Source organism: Cyanistes caeruleus, chromosome 1 (assembly GCF_971803275.1).
Source record: "Cyanistes caeruleus chromosome 1, bCyaCae1.hap1.1, whole genome shotgun sequence".
NCBI classification, from domain to species: domain Eukaryota; kingdom Metazoa; phylum Chordata; class Aves; order Passeriformes; family Paridae; genus Cyanistes; species Cyanistes caeruleus.
The window spans coordinates 54090622-54114841 of NC_141701.1; positions in this window are offsets into that span (position 1 = coordinate 54090622).

The following is a 24220-nucleotide window of genomic DNA, read 5'->3' on the forward strand; positions in this document are numbered from 1 at the left end:
GGTAGCCAAGGCATGGGATGGCAGAAAAAAAGAGAGAACACCATGTATTGCTTGGAAATCTAGAATTACTCCCAAAGACCCCATACCTGGATAACAAAGAAAAAAACCCCGAACAATTAGAAGTAAATAACATTCAAAACTACTGATAAAATCCAAAACAAGAAAAGAAGGTCCCTTGGTAGATGTATACTTAGGTATCTGGCAAATTATAATGTAATTTTTTGGATGCTATTCTGGCCTTACACCTTCATATTCTTTCTTTTTTTGATCATTCTTTTCTTTTTTCCTCTTCCATACTTCCATTCAAGACATACATATTGAATAAGTGGGAACTGCAGTGTCAAAGGAAGGATGAATGCCATAATCCACACAATTAACTCAAACAAAAGCAAAAAGAGTGCTGAAGTTTCTCTGTGGTTACATCTCAGTTACTGAGCATATTCTTTATGTGACTATAGAAAGGTAACTTACTGTTGAAAAGAAGATCTGTGGAGGGCTGTATGCCCACTGTATGCTGTGGCGCAGTCCACCGGAGCCTGGACTAGCTCAGAGTATGACACGTGTTGGGGACAGCCTCAGTATGGGAATTACCGAAGGCAGAACCTTTAGAGACGCTTGCTTCATGGTGCCAGATCGCTCACCGATGTCAGAGATTGGGCAAAGGAGTAAGGAGGAGGCTCTCTGTATCAGGTTCTAGCAGGGAAGGGTTTATTGAGGCTGAAGAGGTCAGGGACGGAAGAGCCCAGAGCACTAGTGTGCATGGGATTAAATACAGGGAGGTTTCAGGGGCTGGGTACAAAATTTTAACCAATCAGTAACATACAGGGGAGGAGCATGAGGTGATGTTTACAATATAGGCACCAATGAGGATAAGGGGGAGGAGAGGACAGGTCATGTGGGCTAATGGGGCCTGGAGGAGCAGGGAATTTCCAAAGGAGATGTATCACAGGGGGCTGGGCTAATGGGGGATTAACACAGAAGGGTCTAGAACAAAGGGCAGGGTTTACAATGATGGATAGGGAAGGCACTGGAATAAGGAGTTGGATTACAGTGATGGGCAACATAGGGGAGGATACAATTTAGGGACAAACCAACTCTGGAGGAAACATGGGGGAACATAGGAATAAACCATTAACAATAAAACTGTTAAAACAAACGTGGGTCGCAACAATGCTGTACACACCAAAATTACAAAATTACAAGAACTACATTAATTCAGTTATTCTAGGCCACAATATCCCTTACTTTGCATTTGCTAGCATGCACAACTATATTTACATCTTCAGTCATATTCATCTGACTAATCTGGAGAAAGCTTTGTAAAATAGGACAAGAAGCTGGAAAAGCTAAACAGAAAAGATGAAGCTACTATGCTTCATATATGCTTCATATGCTTTGATAATGCTGCTATCAAAATACAGAGATATCAAATTTGGTATAAGTTCACTGTTCACTTATAGGCCCTTCTGAAACAGTCCTAAGTGGAAAAGCTGGATAGATTTTGTGTTTGAGAGGATAAAGTGAGTCTTGATTTTCACTTGTCCTTTCTTTGCAGAACTAAGATCACTCAGGGTTAATCTTCAAGTTCACATATGAATTGAATGTTCTAAGTATTCTAAAGAAATATGTCAATCTAATGCTTGGTTCAAAGGAATGGCTTCCTGATTCCAAAGAATTTTTGGCTTCCTGATTCACAATTCCTAACTTATCCTCCTTGTCTTCTGGAAAATGTGCAGAGCTTTTCTGCTTGTCTATTTGTCAAGATTTTTTTTTTTTTTTTCTGACATGCTCTTAAAAAATGGGTTTTTTTGCACAAATCAAATAAACATGCAATAATGAGACTTATCAAAAAGTATTTTTCCAAGGAATTTTAAAAATCATCTTGTTTGAATGAAACACAATTACTTATCAATCTATTAATTTAGCACAGAGGAATCAGGGGAATATCTTAATTAACGACTATCTGAGTATGCACTTGAAGATAGCTTAATTTTTGCAATGAAGAACATTTGTATGGGAAATTATGAGATATAAATAGTGAAGAAATGCTTTTTCTAGAATGTCTTCATAGGACAGTAAGATCTGATACCTTTGTTTAGATAGTATGTGAGCGGTGTAAGATGCCCAATGCCTTATCTGTCTGTGGATAGGTGAGCCTTTCCTACTTAAACACCTTTTCTTTTTCTGAAAGCAAGACAAATCCCAAAACCCCCTATACTTTGATTGTAGGCCACAGCCTCAGTAAAAGTTTGTTGACAGGAGTATAAGAGCCATATTGTATTTCAGTGCATTCTGAACGCTCCTACAAAGATAATTTTTTAACTTGTCTTTCCATGCTTTCAGTTTTTTTGAAGGCAAATCTAATGCAATCATCTCTACTGTAAGGATTCTTTATATTAGTTTCCATAACAGAAAAAAAAAATACTTTTTTTACCAACTTCCATGTCTGACATCTCTGACCTAGAGTATGGGTTTTTGAGTTTTATTTGATCATTACTTACCCTTTGTCCTGGTATCAGCCAAGGATAGCATTAATTTTTTCAGTAACCATGAGGGGCAGAGCCTGGGTCTGTGTGGGTGTGGCCAAGATCCTAATATTTGGCTTAAGCTTACCTCATTTTAAGCAAGAGGGGAAAGGGATTTTCTCTCTCTGTCTTGAGAAGGAAGAGGCTGTAGGCTGTGTCTTTCCCAACATGAGTCTCTACATGCTTGGACATATGCCAATAACTTTGGAGTTTGAGTTACTCATGGCTGTCGAAGGGGGTTCTGGCAAACGGATAAGTAGTCTGCTGTAATGTAAGCTTCAAAACTGTGTAAAACATGGATTAGGTATATTTGTATTGAGATGGAAATGGATCTTGCATTGTGCATGATCTTGGATTGTGCAGTTCAAGCATGAGAAAACAAAGATTACAGAAAGTAGAGTTCAATTATCTGGAGAAAAAGGAGAAGATTTGTATAGGTCAAACCTTTGAATGTAAGTAAATTAGAACTCAGTAGTAATGAATTTTGTGTTTCACAATAACTGGAATTCCTGCAGTATAAAGAAAAGGTTTTACATAAAGGATAGATAGCAAGAAGAAGAACAGGGGGATGGAATTAAAAGAACTGGTCAAGATGAGCTACTTCATAGCCTAAAAATTCTTAAGAAATGATGCCAGGACATCAGATCAAAAGAACAACTACAGAACTGAATAACATGCCTCTAAGATTGATATGAGAGCTGTACAGGGAAGCTTTCTTAAGATTCTTTTGAAATTATTACCAAGTGGCTGTCATCAACAGAAGACATTCCTGTGGGATTGGTCAAAACCCCCCTTTTTTCCTCTCTTTTTTATGTTTTTTTTTGTTGGTTTTTTTTTTACTGCACAGGTGATGTTACTTTTGCAACTGTACACTAACTTAGAATAAAACTGTGGGAAAGCTTAACAGACCAAACAGACATCACCGATGCAAAAAACCAAAACCACCTGAGGCCCACTGTTAAAATGGGAGAAATATTTAATTCTGTCTTGGTCAAGGTGGGATATTGAAAAGTCAAACTCAGAGGCATCACACAGTGAACAAAGGCTTGTCTATCTCTTGATAGGGTCATTATATTTTTAAGAGCATCTATTAAATTACCTAAAGCTGTAAGAAAACAGCCAGCACTGTAAAAAAAACCCAAACTCACTACTGTAGTACTAATGGGAACAGATCTGAAAGAAGCCATTATTTTTCCTGTATCAAAAAAGTCACCCCTTTTATATCTCAGAGAATAAATGCACTCTGGTGCAGAATACCACTAGAAGCATTTGATTGCCTTGTCTTGGGGATCCTCTCTTCCCTCTCCACTCCTCTATGTACAGTGCTTTGCTGTTTCAACTGTGTGTAGATAACTATTGTTCAAAAGGTAAATAAATTCTTATTGTGAAAAATGCCTGTTCCATTTCACTCAGGATGTTTTTAGCTATTTTTATTCAGTAACCAAGCCATAAATAATATTTTTTCTTATCAACATTAGGACACATGAGGCCAAATTATTGTTGTGCCATGTGGTTTAGTAGAAAACTAAGCAGTTTCTATTGGATTGACTGAAAACTGCAATTCAGGGAATCCGTCCCAACTAAGTGGCTTCTCACCCTGAGAAAAAAATGATCAACTTCTTGCCCTTTGTAGAGGAAAAAAATGGTAACAATAATATACAACAACAAAACATCTGGGCAAGTATAGAAGTTCTACTCTCCACCAATTTTGCCTGAATTATTCTGGAAAGAAAAGAAAGTGGAAGTACTTCAGGATTCACCAGAGAGGGTTTTTTATTCATGAAAGTTATTATGTAAATTTCTGGCTTAAAGAAAGAGCTCTTAATAAATACTAAAGTTGTAGAAAAATGGAAACTCAACAGGGATTACATTCACATGCTGTACTTCTTGATCCCTAGTACTTTCCTTTTGGGAACAAATAATTGGATGATTAAGTGTGATCTTAAGTAATGACCTTCTGAATAACTCCAAGAAACATGCACCTGGGAGATTTAAGTGGTATACTAAGTATCTATAAGAGCAAGCTGAAAGTGGTAATTACACTGAAAGCCAGTGTAATTGTTTGGGGATCAACTGTCAAACACTGGCAAACTTGAAAAAAGTTAATGAAAGCTCAGTACACAGACTCATGTGACTTCAGTGATTTTCAGATAATTAAGGACCAGGTTAGAAGGTAGTGTGAGAAAAATAGAAAGCTATTTAGTTTGCTTTTGGTAAGTGACATTTGAAGGGATGAAGGGTGTAAATATTTTTGTTAGAACAGAGTCCACTTTAAAAAAAAACAACAAAACTGTTCTTTCCCTCAGATATAGTATTTAGCTGTTAAGAAGTGACATTTTTTTAATCAAAATAAGGATGAACTGTTCCCTACCCCTACTCCCCTTCCTGTCATGGGCACAGGAAACTCCTGAGAGATGATCTGCCACTGGAAAAAGTATCTTTAAAGCTGGGGGACAAGAAATCTCTGGATTTCTCCATTAACTTTCCACTATGAAGTTGTTTGAGCAGGATGGGAAGAGGATTTCTGTGTTGTACAAAATGGAAGTCCTCAGTGTGAATATCAGTTATAGTAGATGGCAGAGAGTTGGTAGGCAGTAGGTGATGTTAAGAATATTACACCTTCACGGTGTTCTTGGTCTTTGCCCTTGGTGCTGGATCTGTTTAGGATGGAATTATTTTCCCTCACAGCAGCCAATATGGTGGTGTGCTTTGCATCTGGGGCTAAGACAGCCTTGATAGCCCACCAATAGCTGCTTGCCTATTGCTGAGCCATGCTTGCACAGCACTAAGGATTTTTTGTTTTACCCATTCTGACCCCTTTAGGGGAAAGGAGAAGGAGGGGAGATCATTCATGGTCATGGCACTTGTTTTCCTCAGTGATCATTATGCATGCTCAGGCCCTGCTGGTGGGAAGTAGTGAACAAATTCTTCATTTCTCTTTGCTTGTGCAGACTAGCTTTAACTCATCTATTTAACTCTCTTCATGTCTATGCACAAGTCTTCTTTTCTTCTCTGTCTGTGCTGCAGGAGAGGGGAATGAGCAAGTGGCAGGGTAAGTGCCCTGCTGCTGGCCATATGCAGCCCATCACACCCTCTCCTCTCTGCTCCTTGGAAATACAATTCCTAGGAAAGGTTTTTGAGGCTTGTCCTTAATAGTAGGATTTATACATCAGAAGGAAGAATACTTAGCTTGTCAGTGTACTACCTTTCCTACCCACCTCTACACGGGCTGAAAAATGGCAGGGTTTATGCATCATTTTAGACATTTCCATCACCCTCACCCCATGTAAGAAGGAATTTTGCTTAGATCCTGGGAAATGGCAAGAATGTCACAGAGGAAGCTTTGAGTGTTTCCTATTGCTTACAAGAAGGTTATTTTCTACATGTGGTAGTTTCCTATGGATGCAGACATGGATGACTTTGTCTGTAAAAACATTTGCGCAATTATCACTGGACAAATAAACTAAGATTAATATTAATATTCAAGGAAAAAAATGAGCTGTGTAGGTGTGTGTATATATATATATATATATATATATATATATATATATGTATAAACATACATCTGTCAACTAAACCAGCACTGCTTTTACACCAACAAAGTGTAAACACACAGCTTTGTTTGAACAAGAGGATTCTCTAATGTTTTTTCCCCTCAGGGATCTCATCTTACCAGTCTTTCTTAATGGCCTCACCCTTCCTGTCAACTGACATCATGGAAGAGCTCTCTAAAACCAAGAGCAGCTGCTTATGTCATGTGAGTGTCTCTAGAGCAATCTGATGTCTCTATTGTTAAATGCTTTCTTTCAGCAGAAGAGTGCACCTGCTAGCTAGTTAGGCGGCTGATCTCTCTGAAGAGAATTTGCCATATATTTGAAGTGCCAAATGACAGATTGGCATTTGTATGCAGTAGATACAGTTAGTCTCCCTCCTTCTTCTGTCTCTTCTCTAAGCAGCATACCTTCATACCCACCCTGGCTTCTATCTCCTTCCCTTGCTCTTCAGTATGGGTCCTTTTCTTTCTTTCTCCTGAGCATAGGCATCTAGTGTCATCTCCACATTCAAAGTACTGTACTTACTGGTCCATTCTCTTCTTATGCTTGACTGGTGGTTATGTCAGGTTCCTCCTGCAGCTGGTTCTATTTCTGCCTATTCATTTCAGGGAACTGTATCCAGCACCAGTATCTGACAGTTTTGGAAACTTCCTGGTTAATATGCTGCTAATATGATAAAAACATCTGAGTATCCATTAGAAGGTGCTGAAATCATGCTATAAAATACTTGAGCTAGTGTTGCAGAATTATCACATATCTGAAAACACTATTCAGACCACATGACATTCTGGTCATATTGGAATAAATATTTATCAGTTAGAAGTCCCACTGAAATTAATGGGACACATTTGAAACACTTGGCAGTTTCTTCCACCCTAAATAAGGTAACACTTCATTCAGAGATACTTCTCTCCCGAAATTTATATTTATGTTACTTAAAAATATAAGTTTTTACTTAGTTGTTATTGAAACTAACAGACATTTTCTATGCCATGAAAGCACAGGGGTCTGACACAACATTACTTTAATACAGTTTCTAGTTTAGTTTCATTCCTTTTTTTTTTTTTTTTTTTTTTTTTACTTCAACAGATTTACTGGAAAAAAATTGGTAGCAGAAAATCATTATCAACTAAATGTTCATAAACACATTGTGAAACTTTACTTCAAGTCAGGAAACATTATAACAAGATTAATTTTGCTGCAGCTGTGCTTCCACAGCAAGGATCTAGACAGACCTGAGCAATTCTGAGCACTTTTACCTTTTTTGCTGATGTTCTGGAATTCAATCCACTGCAGAACATAAAAAACCTAGTTTTTGACCGATCACGAAAAATGACCTCCTTCTCCCCTCTTCATCCTTCTCAGTTATACTTTTCCTGTGTAATAATTTTCATATTTTTCAGTATCCACAGGAGATTTAGTATAATTCCAGTAGGTTTTTAAAGGTCTCTATTTGCAATTAAATAAATTCTCCAGATAGACAATTCAGTTCTTAACTTTTACAATTTGGTGAGTTGTTTCTATGGTGATGAACTCTTAGCATTCAAAGGAGGATGGATTCAGCTGACAGTTGGGGATGACAGGCAGATTTTGGGTCCATGGCGTTGACCTTTGAGAAGAATCTGCATCTATACTACAAGTGTTCAAGTTCAGTTTTATAACCAAGACTGAATTTTTGCCTGCTATGGGCTTCTTTGCTCTTTGCACTCAATTATGGCTGTAAAACAAAAGACAATATATTCTGTCAACAGAATGAAATAATGCTGCTAGGTAATAGAGTTTGAAATGTTTACAAACCTATAAATGAAAACTGCTCCATTAATATGAATGAATATAATAAAATTCGTTCATGATAATTACTACATGCATAATATTGCACAACAGAGCTATTTTTAGCACATTAGTTACAGGTTTTATAGACTTGAAAAGGCAGTGATTGTTCATAAGTATTATCTTCTGTTATACAAAAGAATGTTTTTTCACATCTTTTCATTAAGTGTTAAAGGCCTCACTCTGTAATGTGCCAAGTCTGATTTTTAAACATGGAAGTGGAATTACATGTTCTAAATCATAACAATATTTGGAGTGCTGATCCAAAGAATATTGTCTTGCAGGAAAAGCTACCAGTTCCTCTTTTACTCAGTACTGCAACCTGGGTGGTCCAGTGTGTCCTTTCACAAAGTTGGTATAGCCAAAGTCTATTGACTAATTAATTAAGTAAATATTAATAAAGTAATAAATTACTTTAACAAATTAATACACAGGTATTGAGATAATTGAGTCACTGAATGTGCACGAGTGATGGTGTTTGCTTTAGTTATCTTGCCTCCTAAATGAAAGAGGAAGAAAAATTTCCACTGGATTTCAGATGCCCTAGTAATTGCACCTCTGCCCTTGCATGCTGCAATTGTAGGTCATTACTAGGAAATGACTTGCAGAGTAATCTAGAATATTGACATGACAGGGAATGGGCAGGAAGAATTCTGTCCTAGTGTACTCACTAACAAGTGGGAAAAGAGAGAGAAATAGTAAAAAAAAAAAAAATTTTGTTTGAAATATTGGAGGAAATTTGGAAATTTAGCAAGCTGCAGGCTATTTGGGAAGTCCTAAATTATGTGACTATCAACCACACAGCATCTGAGTTTGTGTAGATGAAATAGTGCAACCCTCAATAAAGCATTACTAATGGAGGACAAAGTTGGTTCCTGTGTCTGCTCCAGAAGAAAAAAAATCATATTATAAATAACAAGTTCATTTTTAAATGCTGATGGATAAAAGAAAGACATAATTGATCAGAGATTTTGTTTATACTACTAAAAATATGTAGGTTATTTCAACCTATACTAATAGTTCTCACACTAATTAAAATCTGGCATAAAAAGCTCTATTTAAGCTACCTTTTAAACTTCAACATTTAGATGTAAATTAACTGTCCACAAGAATATTTCATGGACTGGAAAAGTTTCATAATCAGAAATAGAATGATATAGCAGGTATAGGATACAATTTTTGTAAGTGTAGGAGGACAGCAGTTAACTTCAGAAGCCCAAGAACAGTTTCCTGCAATCTTTCTTTCTAATAAGTCAAATAGGTTTCTCTCCAAAAACCTCACAGGTCTTACTTTCCTTTGGTTTGGATCAGAGATGCTTCAGTTTTGCTACTTTGAATTTCCATGAAAGCATTACCTATGTGCTGGGATCTCCAGAAGGAATCACCTTGTTGTTTGATAGATTTTTCACCCTTTTGGAGAAAAATCTTAGACTACATCCCAGGCACTCAAGTACATCCTACTTATATATTTTTTTAAGGTCAATACAGACTATTTTATTTCATTAACGTAGCTTCCATCCTGTAGAACCAAATCTCAAAATGTTTCAGACCTGTACTCTATATATCTACAACACACATTCTTGAATCATAGAATCAAAAAATGGTTTGGGTTGTAAGAGACCTTAAATATAATTTTGTTCCAGCCCTCTTGCCATGGCCAGGGACACCTTCCACCAGACCAGGTTGCTCAAATGTTTGAACCCATCAAACATGATCTTTAGAATCGTATCCACCCTTCTTTGAAGTTTTTGTCAACTCAAGATTTTCACTATATCTCCAGGTATCTTTTTTTAGCAATTAACTGTACTGATGTCTCACATTTCTTATTACAGACTTCAACCACATAATTATCTTTTTTCTTGTACTGGCCATTAAGTCTAATTCACTTCCCCACAAATCTTCCTGTAGACTGGGACTTAGTCACATTGACTGATTAATTGATTATAACAACTCTGAGGTTCACTGGGAGTGCTGTAAAATAGGTTTGTGGCTTCTGTTTGTGTAATATTTTTTCATGGTTATCATGTAAAATTCTTGCCAACACTTTGAGCTTTTCTTTGAAGAGAAAAAACCTTAACTATGCAGAACTTTTCCATAGTAGTATATTTCAGTCAATGACACTTGTGAAGCAGATTCTTTTCTCATGTTTCTTATTTCCTTCCTTCCAAATACCAAGATTATGCTCACCCTTTTACATTATTTCATTCGTCATTTTGTAATGTATTTTGATCCTTAATTCCCTCTCAATGTCACTGCAGTCCAGAATGCATCTCTTCTGACAATTATGGCCTACATTTTTATTTGTTGTTGTCTGAACTGTATCTGTCCACATTAGAGCTTCAGTTCTTCAAAGGAATTCACATTTTAGACCAAGAGCTTGTCCCCTTATTATTTAATATTCCACATATTTTCACATCATTGCAAATTTTTACCAGCATCCATAAAGTGTATTATTTTCATTATAAATATTGCTGAAAATATTTACTTCACCAAACCATGAATTAGTCTAAGATGTCACCAGGGGGGAATTTTTTTTGTGGATGATTATTTTTCATTTACAGTGGCTTTTTTAATCTATGAGCAAGAAGATAAATTGAATGACTTATTTTTTTAGGCAATGGGACATACTTCTGCAACGTGTCAAATTTTCAAACACAAATTTTTGTCATAGACCTTAACTAAATGAGCTTTCCAGTTTGAGAGAGGGGCACAATATATGGAGATATTCCTATCTAACATGTGGGAATATGAAAAAAATCATGAACCTTTACTGTGAAAAGAAAACCTTCTTCAGAAATAGTCTTTACTCTGAGGACAGGAATTGGTAGCCTTTGTCATTATCCTGGTCACTCCTTTCTCTACAAGATTACTTCAGAGTGTCTCCGTGGCCCAAAACCAGTCCTGGATACTCCCACTCCATTAACAAGTACCTGGATGAAGCTGTGCTTCAAAGTCAAGGTGGGAACATTAACTGGGAAGATTACATTTGTCTTTTTTACAATAAGGGATTTTTCAGGAAAAAGTTCTGGTGCTAAAGATAGAATTATTGTGAATGGAGTTAAAATTACAGGTTCTTAAATGGGATGATGAATATTGAATAATTTACAAATTATGGAATCAAAAGTTGTAACTATAGGAATTTTAGTTTTCATGGAATCAGTCCACATTTTTTCCGTTGTCTACGCTTCACTTAAAAACACTAAGCCATACAGTTACCCAAATATTAAAAGCTTCTACAGAAAATCTATGAACTAAAAGAAATCACCTGGGGAAAGAGATAGAGTGCATTACTTATTTCTTTCTGGTATAGCATATCACCTGCCTTTACAATGGTGAATTGACTGAGTAAGTTAAAAAGGAATATATACATAAGTCAGAAGAATTGTCACATTGTAAATGCATATCCTGTTGTCTTGCTTTTCAACTGAAACATGAAACCTGTCATTTCACATAAAATATGGTGACACTGGGTTATTTAGCTTTTGAGATATTTCATCAGCAAGAAAGGATTTTTGAGACAGAGGGACAGAATAACCAATTAAATTCATTCACATTTACTGCTTGCTTTGTTGCACACATAAATCACTGATTCAAAGGGAAAATGAAGTTCAGGCCAACTTTTTCTCTCAGCTTTGAGCACACGATCCTCATCCTAACGCGTTTCAAAAGGCAATGAAAAACTGAAGTTTAACCATCCTTTCTTTTTGTCAGTCTTAATTCTTAAAAAAAAATGTATGTCCTAATATTTAAAAGCAAGAAAGTATATTTGTTACAGATACTTTTGTACTTAAAAATAATTGAGTATTTTCCTTTTTGTAAGTGTAACCTCAGTTTCTTGAGGTAGTGTTTTTATTAGGACCTGGTAACAAAGAGTAAGAAAGAAGCAAATTGTAAACATTTGTCACTAAGCATTGCATTTACTGATTTTCCCATAGAAAGTACTTTGGGTACATAGATATACGTGAGTACCAATGAAAAATGAAAGGTTATAACACTCCCCTGACTCTGGATAATCCCCCATGAGAGAAGAAAATTTGGTATAAAGTGCCCGAGTTGGGCATTTTCCATTTATTGTGTTTTAAATGCACTACTTGAACCCTGTATAATGTTGAGGGACAATTTCATCTCCTGTTGTAGTCCCACTGAAGTGAGTGGAATTGCCCCAACAATTCAATTTGTCTCTGTACGTTTCTGCCTGTATTTGCCGTAGTTTATTGTTAGGCTTCCTTCAGTAACTGTGAAGTATGCTGTCATCATAATCCAAATCATAGAGTATATCATCAAAAAACATCCCAAAGGATGTATAAATAAGAATTAACCTGTCTTCTCCAACCATGAAGGGAAAAACAGTCTCCATCTATTTATCTTTTCAAGGCTGAGTCTGTTTTTTCCCACTGAAATGGGAAGTTGGAAAGTTCCCAGCCATGCTGTCTGCATTTTAATGAGCAATTTCTATAAAGGTTGGGCAAAATTCTGGCCAGGCCTCCCCTATGGAGGGAAGGAAGGGTCAGAAATTAGAAGGTCAGGGAAGAAACAGACAGGATTCTAATTTTAAATGGAGGATTACATTGTTTTAGCAGAAACAGAAGGGGTTTTTTTCAGCCTTTTTTTCATGAATTTTAATGCTCTAAGAGGCATGTCACCACACTGCAAGAATTCCCTAGTCCTCACTCATATGAAGTGTTGCTTCACACTTTCTCTAGTACATACAATAAACACAGTGTTCCCCTGCAAAATTTGCACATGGTGGGCAAGGAGAAACACTTTGCATACTCCCAGAAAGCACTTGAGTGAAAGCCAGCTTATCTCTCTGCTGCCGTTGAGTGTATGTATATCTATATGCATACAGGAGCCCAAACATCACTGGTGGGGAGAGATTTTAGAAGACAGACTAAACAGGACAACTTAAAGTTTTAAACTTTGCTAGTTCAGGCATTTGCACGCTATCTGCAAATGGTTAGTTCTTGCATATTTGTTACTTTCACCAGTATATTTAAAGTACTGTTGATCTTAATGCTTTTATGTACTAAATTATATGTGAATATGGAGGTCTGATACCGTATAGTTAGAACTGATGGCCTTAGTGGTCCTTGTTTGTTTATTTATTTTTCTCACTTAGGCCTGATGTTTTTATGCATCTAGCTATGACTTTGATAATGCTTATTCTCTTTTCATCTGTCCTCCCAGCCATCTCTCTTGTGCGTTTAGCAAGATGCCTGCCTATTTGTAGTGCCATGCACTTGCCTGTTACTGTGGCAACTTCTTGTCCCTTGAACCTTTCCTATGTTCAACTGTTCTAACCTTTATTTTCTCCCTTGCACAGGTTTGAATTTATAGAATATTCACAGTATTATGAAACACTTAAACACAGCTTTTAGTTACACTATATTAGTATGCTTATATCCATGTTCAAGTCAGGTTAGTATTAATTATATCCTAATTTGTGGACTTCTGTTAAGTGTCTTGCCTTTGTTTTGGCTGCATTTTAGTGGCAGTAGGTTACCTCATGCCTGCTGTGGGATGAGCTTGTACATTTGTATAGCTACCATATAGTGAGCCATTACATCTGTGCCTGAGCTCATTATTTATAGAATGTTTCTGGTAAAAGAAAAGGCTCTAACTTCACACCTGTCTTTCTCCAGATGAAAAATAGTACAAAATTATCCAGTCATAGCTGATTTTTTTCTTCAGAATTACATTAAACCCAAAGCAAATCAGGTCTTGATTTTTCTGGTGTTTTGCTTGCCAATATTGTTGCCAATGAACTGTCCTCAGAGAGCTCTTAATAAATCTCAAGATTGGTGGAAAATGGCAACAGAGAGCAGAGCCAAAGCTTCTGCATTTTTGGGCTCTTTTTGGTATTCCAAGTTAAATGCTAGGAAAATGAAGACAGAAGTTATAAATGTAAGTCAGCAGAGTATACAAATTTTTTTCTGATTTACGTGAACTGATGTTTTTCAATGACTGCTGTCCTGTTATCCATTTATATTTTCCTTTTCTGTATTACATTGGAAATGCCTCAGGCTCCAATCAAGTTTACCAGGAGATATGTTTAGTTCCTCTCAGCACTTCCTATTTTTCAGAAAGAATAAGCACATGTATTTGGATAAAATACCACTGCCCTTCAAGTCCCATGAGAAGGGCTTCATTTATCATTTAGCATCTGGTCACTCCTATTCAATTTAACTGACCACAGGAAACATTGAATCTTTTGAATCTTCAGACCAAATTTCTTTCTGTAATTTACTATAGTTAAATACATTTCATAAATATGTCTCTGTATGTGTGTACTTTTTCTCTTCTTCCTTATATCCAAAACAGGAAAAGACAGTCAACTTTTCGCCTCAAGGAAGCTTTCATCAAAGCCTTATAGGAGATGAATGACATCAGCCACAGGCTTGTCCCTAAATCTTTTTTACTGAAATATTAATGTCAATGACAAGCTTATTTTGAAGGTAAGGCACTATGACATAAAGACTACTCTTCTCCCCTCTTCTATTTAAATGGATATTTCATTTGTCCCAGGCACACAAATTTGCATGTATGCACACCTGTAAAATTTTAAAAAATGGTTTTGAGACTCAGTAACATAATATTCTGATGAAGTCTGCAGAGTCTGTGTGGTGAATCAAGAGAGACAATTTTCTTTTAGAGCACCTTGCTGTAGAGTGAAAACACCTGGGTTGAATGATGCCTTGAAGTTCTAAAGCAAAATAAGATTCCACTGCTGTAAAGCAACTTTTGCGGCTATGCAGATATAATGTTTGCGCTAGATTTCTTCCTTTCCCCCAGAGTAATGAAGAAGGAGAAGAGGAAGAATTCTCTGGGAATCTGCATGCTATTGTCTGGGTTTCTTTGGCTAGCAGTTGGTTGATACTGCTGATTGACTGTAGATTTGTTTCTAGTGGAAATAAAAATGCTTTTTCTAGTGTTCGTGGGTATAATTTACATTCCCACTAATTTATAGTTTATCTTCAGTCTCTAGGGAAAATTCTCATTTTAACAAAAATCTTACAGTCAAAGATCTAATTTAATATCAGTTTTCACCTTAATTTCTCCTTAGAACTTACATTTACTAAATGGAATTTTTAAAAATAGATTAGAGAAATAGCTGGAGAGCAGGAGCATGGGGGGAAGGAATCATCTTGTCTAGAAGAAACAGAGAGAATACTGTCATGGACAAAAAGACAGATATGATAAGTCTTAAGAGCTGGAACCAGATACAGACATAGTATTCAAAATTAAAATTATCAGATGAAGTACACGGCATTCCACTTCAGTGAATTATAGTCGTTCCTTTAATTTCAATGTAATTTTTGTGATTATCTAGTTAGAGCTAAAAAGAATTGGATAACACAGTTACTTAAAATGTACAGACAAATCTATATTTATGTCCAGAGTGTGCACAATCAGGTATTTTGCCAGTATAGTTTGCTACTTCATTTGCATTTGCAAACTGTAGTTTGGGAGCACATGATCTGGGAATTGAAATGTTACTCATTGTAAAAAAAAAAGTTCTAGAGAGATCAATGGGCAGTGGAATCCTTGGCAATTGTCAGCAACAAAAAAAAATGTGAAAGATAATGTATGTAATATTTCTCATGCAAAAAATAACTGAAGCAAGCAAAATTATTAACAATCATTCTTGAAGCTTATATGGCAATTTCTCAGTACCAAGTTTTGGTCTATGCTATCTCTATCAATCCTTTTCTCTCTCTCTCTGTGGCAGATAAAATTCCCACATGATAGGATATATCAGCTGGCCTGTAGCTGTCAATATAGTTTTAAGAACTTTGCAAAATATTCTTTTCTTTTCCCAAATAAAATTGATGTTGCTGCTGAAATTGTAGAAAATGTTCACTTACAAATAAAACAGGCATCATTATTAACTTTTCTCTTTCTTCTGAAAAGCATGGTACAGGACCGTTTAGGAACTTCACCCTCTGTATTCAAAACAAGGCACATCTAATATTTCTTGTAGCCTACTTTCAGAGGACTCTAGAGACCTTTGGTCTTTCCTATCTCTGTGTGGGGAACACAATAAAAAGCAAAATAAACAACACAAAGGAAAAAACCTATCATTTACAGGGAACATATCCTCTGGGTTTCCTAGTGTGTCTTATCATTCATGTTTGTCTTCCAAATTGTAAAGCCTGTAGGGAAGGAATTGTTTTGATATCTGCATGTTGTGCAAGGTCAAGGATACAGTCAGTGCTGACTAAATAAGTAAACAGTGGTCAGTCAAAATCATAAAAGTCATATAATAAAAATTATTTATATGCATATATATATATATATATAATCAATCTATCTTTGTATAAATGGTGTCCAGGAGTTCAAAACCCATGCTCTCTGTCCCATTAGAGTTTGACCCTAAAATTACATTATGTCTTCTGAAGGCACTTGTTATTTGGTTTATTTAGATGAAAAATGCTAATGATAAATCAGTATTAATCCTCTTGATTTGTTTGTGATAGCAGTAAGCTTGATAATCCTAGTTGTTCTTAATGAGGGTTGTACAATTTTAGGGTTTATTTTCAAGGACACTTAGAACAGCATCCCTTTAACCTGAAATTCGCTCTGCAACATTTAACAACAGCAACAGAAGGCCTGTAAGAAGAAACATTTCCTTTATTATTATCTGAACATAATATATTTAATTTGTAGGCAAAAGCTTTAAAAGTGCTGCAGTTTCCTTGGAGAATACAGTGTCCTTGGAGACTTTTTAAATACACGATCCTGTGATATATTGCTGCCAAACGTAAAAGAGACAAGTGGAATAGAAAACCAATAATGTTAAAGCATGATCATCTAACATCTACTATTGTGTGTTCATTCTTCAGACAGTAGATGTCTCCTGATATTCTAAGGCATTGTAAGATTGGACTATGAGGTGACTGAGGTGCTCCACTACTGAAGGAGTATCAGAAATCCATTATAAATTGTTTTCTGTTTGTGACTGAATCATAATCCAGTTACTTGGTGCAAAGTGTTTTACATATGTAGGTGAAGAAAACTTCATATTGCATTTTCCGTGAAAATCCTCTGCCAGAATAATTCACCTTTACTCTAGTTGTCAAAAAACAAACTCAGGAAAATGGCCTTTATTCATATTTTACAGAATAATGCCTATGTGTCAAACACATCTTCTGCAGTCCCTTTGACTGTGCTTTTCACATTCAAGCAGACATAAATGCTTCTAAAACTACAGTTTTAAACTTCCAGGTTTTTGGCAGAAAAGGCTTTTCAGATCTTACTGCCCAAAAAAATTTAAAATGGTGCATTTCCTCAAAACTCACAGAGAATACAGGATATCCTCATAGTTCTATTATACAATCTCTCAATTTCAACCCATGGAATGGAATTGACTTTTCTGGAAAACCCTGTTTTCAGGGACTCTAAGCAATGGCTCTCCTCCCCATTGGAATCTGTCCTCCTCCGTCTTCTAGAGGGTACAGATGAGGAAAATAAATAGACTTGACTGAATAAAGGAAGAGCATAAATTGGATGGGAACAAAAGAAAATCAGACAGTCCTCATGAGAGAAGAGATAATCCTTGTCCAGGCAGCAAACATGAGGGACGTGAGAAGATTTCATACGGAAAAGGGTAGGCAGGTCAGATGCAGTTGTCTAAAACTGTCTTTGGGCTTAAGCAATGCTAATGAAGGCTCAGAGCCACTCATTGTCCATCTGCTCTCTCACTGGGGCTCCTACTGAATCTCCACTGGCTAGATCTTGGCTTGCAGTGGGTTGTGAAGCTCCTCACCCAGTTTATGCAGCCTATGCCAGTGCTAAATGTTGAGTAGATTTGTGAGGTGCAGCTGTCTGCAGCTGGAATAATCATCTCTGAATACCAAAGGGCACTGCTGGGAATTTTTGTGATACAGAAATCCTGGTCTGGAGCATGAGGTGAATTTAATGCTTATGCATTTCTGTGTTGGGAAATAGCTTATTTTTTATTTTTAATTAGACTGTCAGAATAAATAGTCATTAAGATCACACCCTGGAAGTCAGTGCATTTGGGGATCTTCTGTCCTTAAATCTATTTTCAGTGCAAGAAGTGATGCCAGTGTTGGAGATACAGAGCTCAGAGCTCTGTAAGTTTTTTGCAATAGCTGGGAGAGGGCATGGCCAAGACCCTACAGTTATTTGATGTGAAAAGGGATTCTCTTGCTTCCCAGGAGAAGGACATTCCATAAGATTTAGTAACTTAGCAGGTAGAGCAGTCCAGTATTTTTTATTGTTGGGATGATTCTCTGTAAATAGTTACTTGGTTTTATATATTTTGTTATTACTATTGCTTCTTATCATTTTCTTATCCCATTGCTGTTTCTAGTAAATATTTCTTATCTCACCCTGTGATCTTTGCCTTTTGTGACATCCATTGGAGAAGGGAGGGGAGTGGTGTGTGGTCTTTTTAGTGGGAGTACTAATTTGGAGAATACCATTCCTAGATCACAGCAAGAGGTTTAACACCAGTTACTCTGGATATTGCAGTTGCTGGAGTCTCCAAAGCATGCCACTTCTCATCAGTTCCTGTTGTATTGTAAGAAGCAAAAGCTTTGGCCTATATGAAAATTAAAACATAGCAAAAAAAAGACTTTGAGAAAGAAAAAAGATGAAGCAGTTCTATTCAAATTATTTTAGAAATGGTACAGAGAACAGCTGCAGTTCAGCAGTGGGGCAGACTGTTTGGGGTCACATGCAATCTTGGCAGAATAAAATTGACATTGGTCTGGAGGACATTTATGACAGATGAGTTGGAATTTGTCCTTGCTGGACCCTGACATTTTTTTTTGTTGTTGTTTGTTGTTGGTGTTATTGTATGGAATTATGCACCTCTACTGGCTTGATGGAGCCACCGTGCTGCAGCTAAATGTCATTGGCAGGGATTTTCAGCCAGAAATTTATCTTCTTTACTGAAGTAAAAATGTGACAATCATCAGAATAAAACAGAGAAGCAAGAATTCCTCATGTGGATGAGATGATGAGATCCTAAGTACTTGTAACTTTAGTGTCTCTAGTCATTTTTAGAGGGTTTGGAATGCCTGCTCATGTGCATCTGGTGAGAGATGGGGCAGGCCAGGTTGTGATGGGTGAGGCTGCCCTGCCCCAGACAGCTGGTGTTATAGAAACTATTTTTTTTTTGCAATAAATGGGAAACACAGGATGTCCAACCTGAAGCCTGAGCTTCAGTCTGTCTCTAGAAAAATCTAGTCATGCCACATTAGAGGAAAAACCTTTGGGATTGTTTTACATTTCATTGGGGAAATGACCTGAGTTAGAACTAATTTACCTCTTGCTATTTGATCTGGATCAGGTGTCCAAGAGGTTCAGTACCCTAATTACATGACCAATTTTGCTGGTGCACAGAAATGCACAGTGAGAGGATGAGTAAAGGGATCCAAGAGGAAAAATGAGGCAACTTCTTTTGGATGGCAGCACCAGTCTGTCACCCTGGATGTGACAAAACCCCCTGGAGTCATATTGAGAACTGTTTGTGACACCCTGGTCTGAGAGGAAAGAGACTTCCAAAAATTCCACACCAAATTTTATGTCTTGACGGGAGAAAATTTCTGACTTGGGTTTCATTAACTTCTTAGAGAAAACAGAAGAATTGCTTGATATACTTTATTTTTATTAAACCTCCATTTTGTTTCCTCTACACTTCCTTCACCATTCTTTTCACTGCTAATGTTTTTTCCTTTCTGTATTTTTTTTCTTAATTTTCTATTCCTTTCTTCTTTTAGTGTTTCTGATCAAGAGCGAGGCTTACAAGTTATTGCAAGTGCATTCCAGTTTCAGTATCATCCTGGGGAATGATGTAGCTCTGGTGAATAATTGCTAGAAGACAGGTTTAAACATAGAGTAACTCTTAAAATGTCATTACCCTGTGGAGTGAACTAAAGTTACTGGACAAGAAGCACATGGGCTGTCAGTAAGGATTATGGCAGGGACATATAGGAAAAACACTTTATTTTTTTTTTTCTGGAGTACAACTGGTTGAATTCTGCGGCTGCATCCTGTAGCATAGAAACAATGGCAAACTTTGAAGCATAAGGACAGAAGGGCTCAGTAACAATATATTGTGTCACTGTCCAATTAAGAAAAGCAAAATAAAGTTCCTGAAATAGCTTTCAATTAACACTTACTGCATCCCATAGTATATCTACTTTCTTAAAGGGCCATTAATTGTTAATATACTACAATTAGCCCTTAAGTATGTGATTAATATTCTGTTAGATGCTTATTTAATGTTATTTGGCATTCATTACCAATTAAAAGATATTTAATTGAAGGCTGTTTCCTCCTTAGCAGAATGTCTGATCTTCTTTTGCCCCTTCCATGATTACTTTCTGCTGTTTGTTTTTCTTCAGACCATTGCCTTTAAGGTTGTAGAATTATTCTTCTTGTGGTTCACGTGGCTAAGCAAAAAATAATCAGTTTTCTAGTCCATGGTACCTATTCAGATAAGTGTTCTAGGATTATGAATGCATCAAAACACACCAAAATTCATTCAGCAAAATATACCTTGACTCCCAATATAAAGGGTTTGATGAAAGAAAGCAAAAATGTCATAGTGGTTGTTTTCCTGCTCTGTCCTCTTTTGTTCCCCTTCTTCACATCTTTTTTTTCCCCAGCATCACCAGCTGCAATAGATGTGAGTAGGGCAAATGAGGCAGGGAAAATACAGCAGCAAATAAATATGGTAATATGATTACCTTATGGAGAAAACTTTTAAATTGCTTTCCAAGAAGATGAACCTATTTCAGCTGTGTGGTACACAAAGCTTATGCAGATGGGAGAAATTGTGTTAGTTACCAATCATACCACCCTCATGAGGTCGGCACCCCATTGGTTGGCATTTGCATTCACAATTGTCCTCTTTCAGTTTAAAATCAGATAGCATAAAAGGAAATTGTCAAATCAATTCTTGCATGTCCAGCTTGAGATGCATAAAAGGAGTCCAGTATTCAACAGCAGCAATAATCTAAACCATGAAAATCCAGCCACCTTGAAAATCTTTCCTGTTGTGTTAGCAAAAAGGGCTAATCAATAAGCACAAAATAGTTTTGAAGGACCATTAGCTGCACTCATATTACTAGGTGGTCAATAAACAAGCAAATTCACTGAAATGTGTTCCAGCTGTTGAATGAAGTTTGAATATATTCACTTCTCAGATTTATTTGTTAGGTTCAGAAAGATGAGTAATAGAACTATCTAAGGAATAAAATGATGTAGAAATATTTCCAAATTAAGGAGAAAGATTTCATTTTTCAAGCAGCTTCTGCTGATGAACAGAATCTCTAGTTAAGAACCATAAACAGTTAAAATGCATAGCGTATTTATTAAAAATATACTTATATACATATGTTCTTGGTAAAAGCAAAGCTGTTGTTTTCCATCTCTGGTTTTCATGTATATGCCCTTGAACCACGGGAAATGCCTAAGGGAGTGTGAAATGCTCTTTCCATTGGCATTTTAAATTACTTTTAAAGCACTTTAGTTAATGATTGAAATTTATAATGGTTGAAATTTAAAATCACAATTCTTAGTTAGAACTTTATACCTGCCAGAATGCCCTGCTTTAGGAGGATAGTGCATTAACTCTTTCCATAAATTTTCATGTCCAGTTCCTGGCTTTATTTCAGTCTCCAACGTTTAAAAATTTTAAACTGCTGTTCAATTGTAGAAATCTCAGAAACATTTCTGATTGTTTTTGAAAACTCATGGAATTAGCAGAATCAGAATCATAACTCAGAATCAGCAATTACTCAAGTTATTTCAATTCCTCAGAAGAATCTGGAATGAATAATTCAGCAAACAATTTGCAAGATGGCAAGGAAATGAGCAAAGCCATAGAAGTACTAAGGGAACCAGCTAGGGAAGATGCCCCTTTGATTTGTGACTTGTTAGCAGAGAGGATCTCATGAGTGGAGATTGGAGGCCGTCTTAGCCAGAGCAACCTCTAAGGAGGAAAAATGCCAGCAAAAAATTTCCAGGAGGAAAAAACTTCACACCTGGACATGAAGAAAGCAGACTTCAAACATCAGGAAGGATGCTGTTAGGAATTGTCCACTGAGTTATTCATTTAGTGGAATTCCCGTAAGGACAAGTAGGTAATAACCCCTCACAGCTCTTTATACCTTGTTTTATCAAGAAGCCTATACCTGGATGAAGGATTAGGGAATTCCAGGAACTTATGTTAAGCTCTTGGAACCTCCTATTTTTCTTTTTTTTCTGCTTTCTTTTATTTTCCTCTGTATGATTAATTATACCAAGACTGCTATCCTGTTATGAGGCACAGGATAGATCTGAATGATGAAAAAACCTAATAAAAAATCGGTATGGTACAAGAACATTTGTTTTAGACTGAATTTTGGCCTTCTAATTAATACTTAATTATACATAATAATTTGTAGGGGAAAATCAGGCTTGTGGAGGAAACCTTTCAAAGGGAGAGGCTACGGTCAGTTGGTTGAAGAAACAATCCAATTTTCCAATCAGATTCACCAATCAATTGTTTTTGACACAACTGAATACATGGTTAGATGGGTTTATAGGTTGAACCCTGAAGCTTTTAAAGTTTGCTCCATGCATCTGACAATGCAGTCTGACTTATCAAGCCAAGGCAGACGAGGAACTCATCCAACCGCTCTCTTGGTACTTTGTACTCTGAATTATTTCAAACATAAAAATTCTTACCTTGAACTTCAGATTTATTTTATCACAATCACGACTAACAGAAGACAATGTGGCTTTGAGGGCCAGTGCAGCCAGAACTACTTTGCCTGTCTGCGCAGCCAAAGCCAGTTTATTTGTGGGAAAGCTGTTTCTTCAGTGTTTTAAACAGATCACTCTCTTCGTACTTCTCCTTCATGCCTGCCTCCCAAAGCTTGGTCTAGATACATTGTTTTAAGCAGTTTTTAAAAAATTACATTTCTTTCTACGAATAGATTGCTCACAATTGAATTGTTAATTGGCAAACAGAAGGCAGTGGTGTATACATTCTGTTGATTTGTACCTGTCTGCTCTGGGCTAATGGAGTGATTAATAAACATTTCATACTGAATTTCCGCTATAAGAAAAGCAATATTATTCAGTGATTGACTTTTACCTTAGGCTTAAGTTCAACTTATTCCTGTGCAGCTTATCTGGAAAGGAGAATATTAACCTTAAAAACCATGAGTAATTATATTTCAGCAATGCAGAGTGGTATTTATTCAACTCTTCACTCCCTTAGTAACTTCCTGCACCTTAGCATGGCATCTCCTTTTTAAGCTTGCATCTGACATTTAATTACCTCTGAGTATTCAAAAAAATGCCCCAAATGGTACTGATTTCAGATGGTTAGACATTTCAGACTAGGACTTCTAAAGGGCTGCATAAGCTTTGAATGATCTCATGTTGTTGCTTTATAGCTTCCTCTGACCCTTCTATTTTTATCACATTTCATGGCCAAATTCAGCACAAGAATAGAGCCAGCACTTAGTTGTAGAGGTACTGAATTGAGATTTCAGCATTCTTTAAACTACCATTGTACTGACTGTTTCTTACTACATTTTCAGGATTCTTTCACCTTGATAAATTAGTGTTTGCTGTGGAGCCTTTTAAAATGTGTCCTTCATAACTGAATCCCAACAGAATTAAATTTCCAAGGAAATTATTAAGCAAAGTGAAGGAAAAAAATTCTTTGAAGGCTGCACCAGTCTAGATTCTAAACTTTACAACTGTAGGCATCTGAAAGTGAGGAAAGAGAAACCATAGCAGAAAACAATATTAATTTTTATTAGAAAATGTGGATTTTGTTTTGAAAGCATTTAAGGAAAGAAAAAGATTGAATTTGCATCTTTGCATGATTTTTCCATTTAGGCAAGAAGTATGATTTTGAGCAGATATTCATGTATAATTAACATTCTACAAAAATCATTCTACAAAAATCCACAAAGCATGTGTTAATGTAATAAAAAGTCTGTTTTCTGTACAATTCCTACTTGTGTGACTTGCTCATGCAGTGGAGCTGTCATAGTTATATGAGACACAGGAAAAGAAAAAAAGAGAGTTATTTCATGTTACAGACTTCAGCTGAATACTGTGCACTCCAGATATGTCTGTGGTGGACATTTGGCTACTGACCCTTAGGTGAGAGTCCAGAAGAAGGTCACCAAGATGATTAAAGGGATTGAGCACATCTCCTGTGAGGAAATGCTGAGAATTGGGATTGTTCAGCCTGGAAAAGAGAAGGCTTTGGAGTGACCTAATTGTGCCCTTCCAGTACCTGCAGGGAGCCATGAAGAAGGATGGAAATAG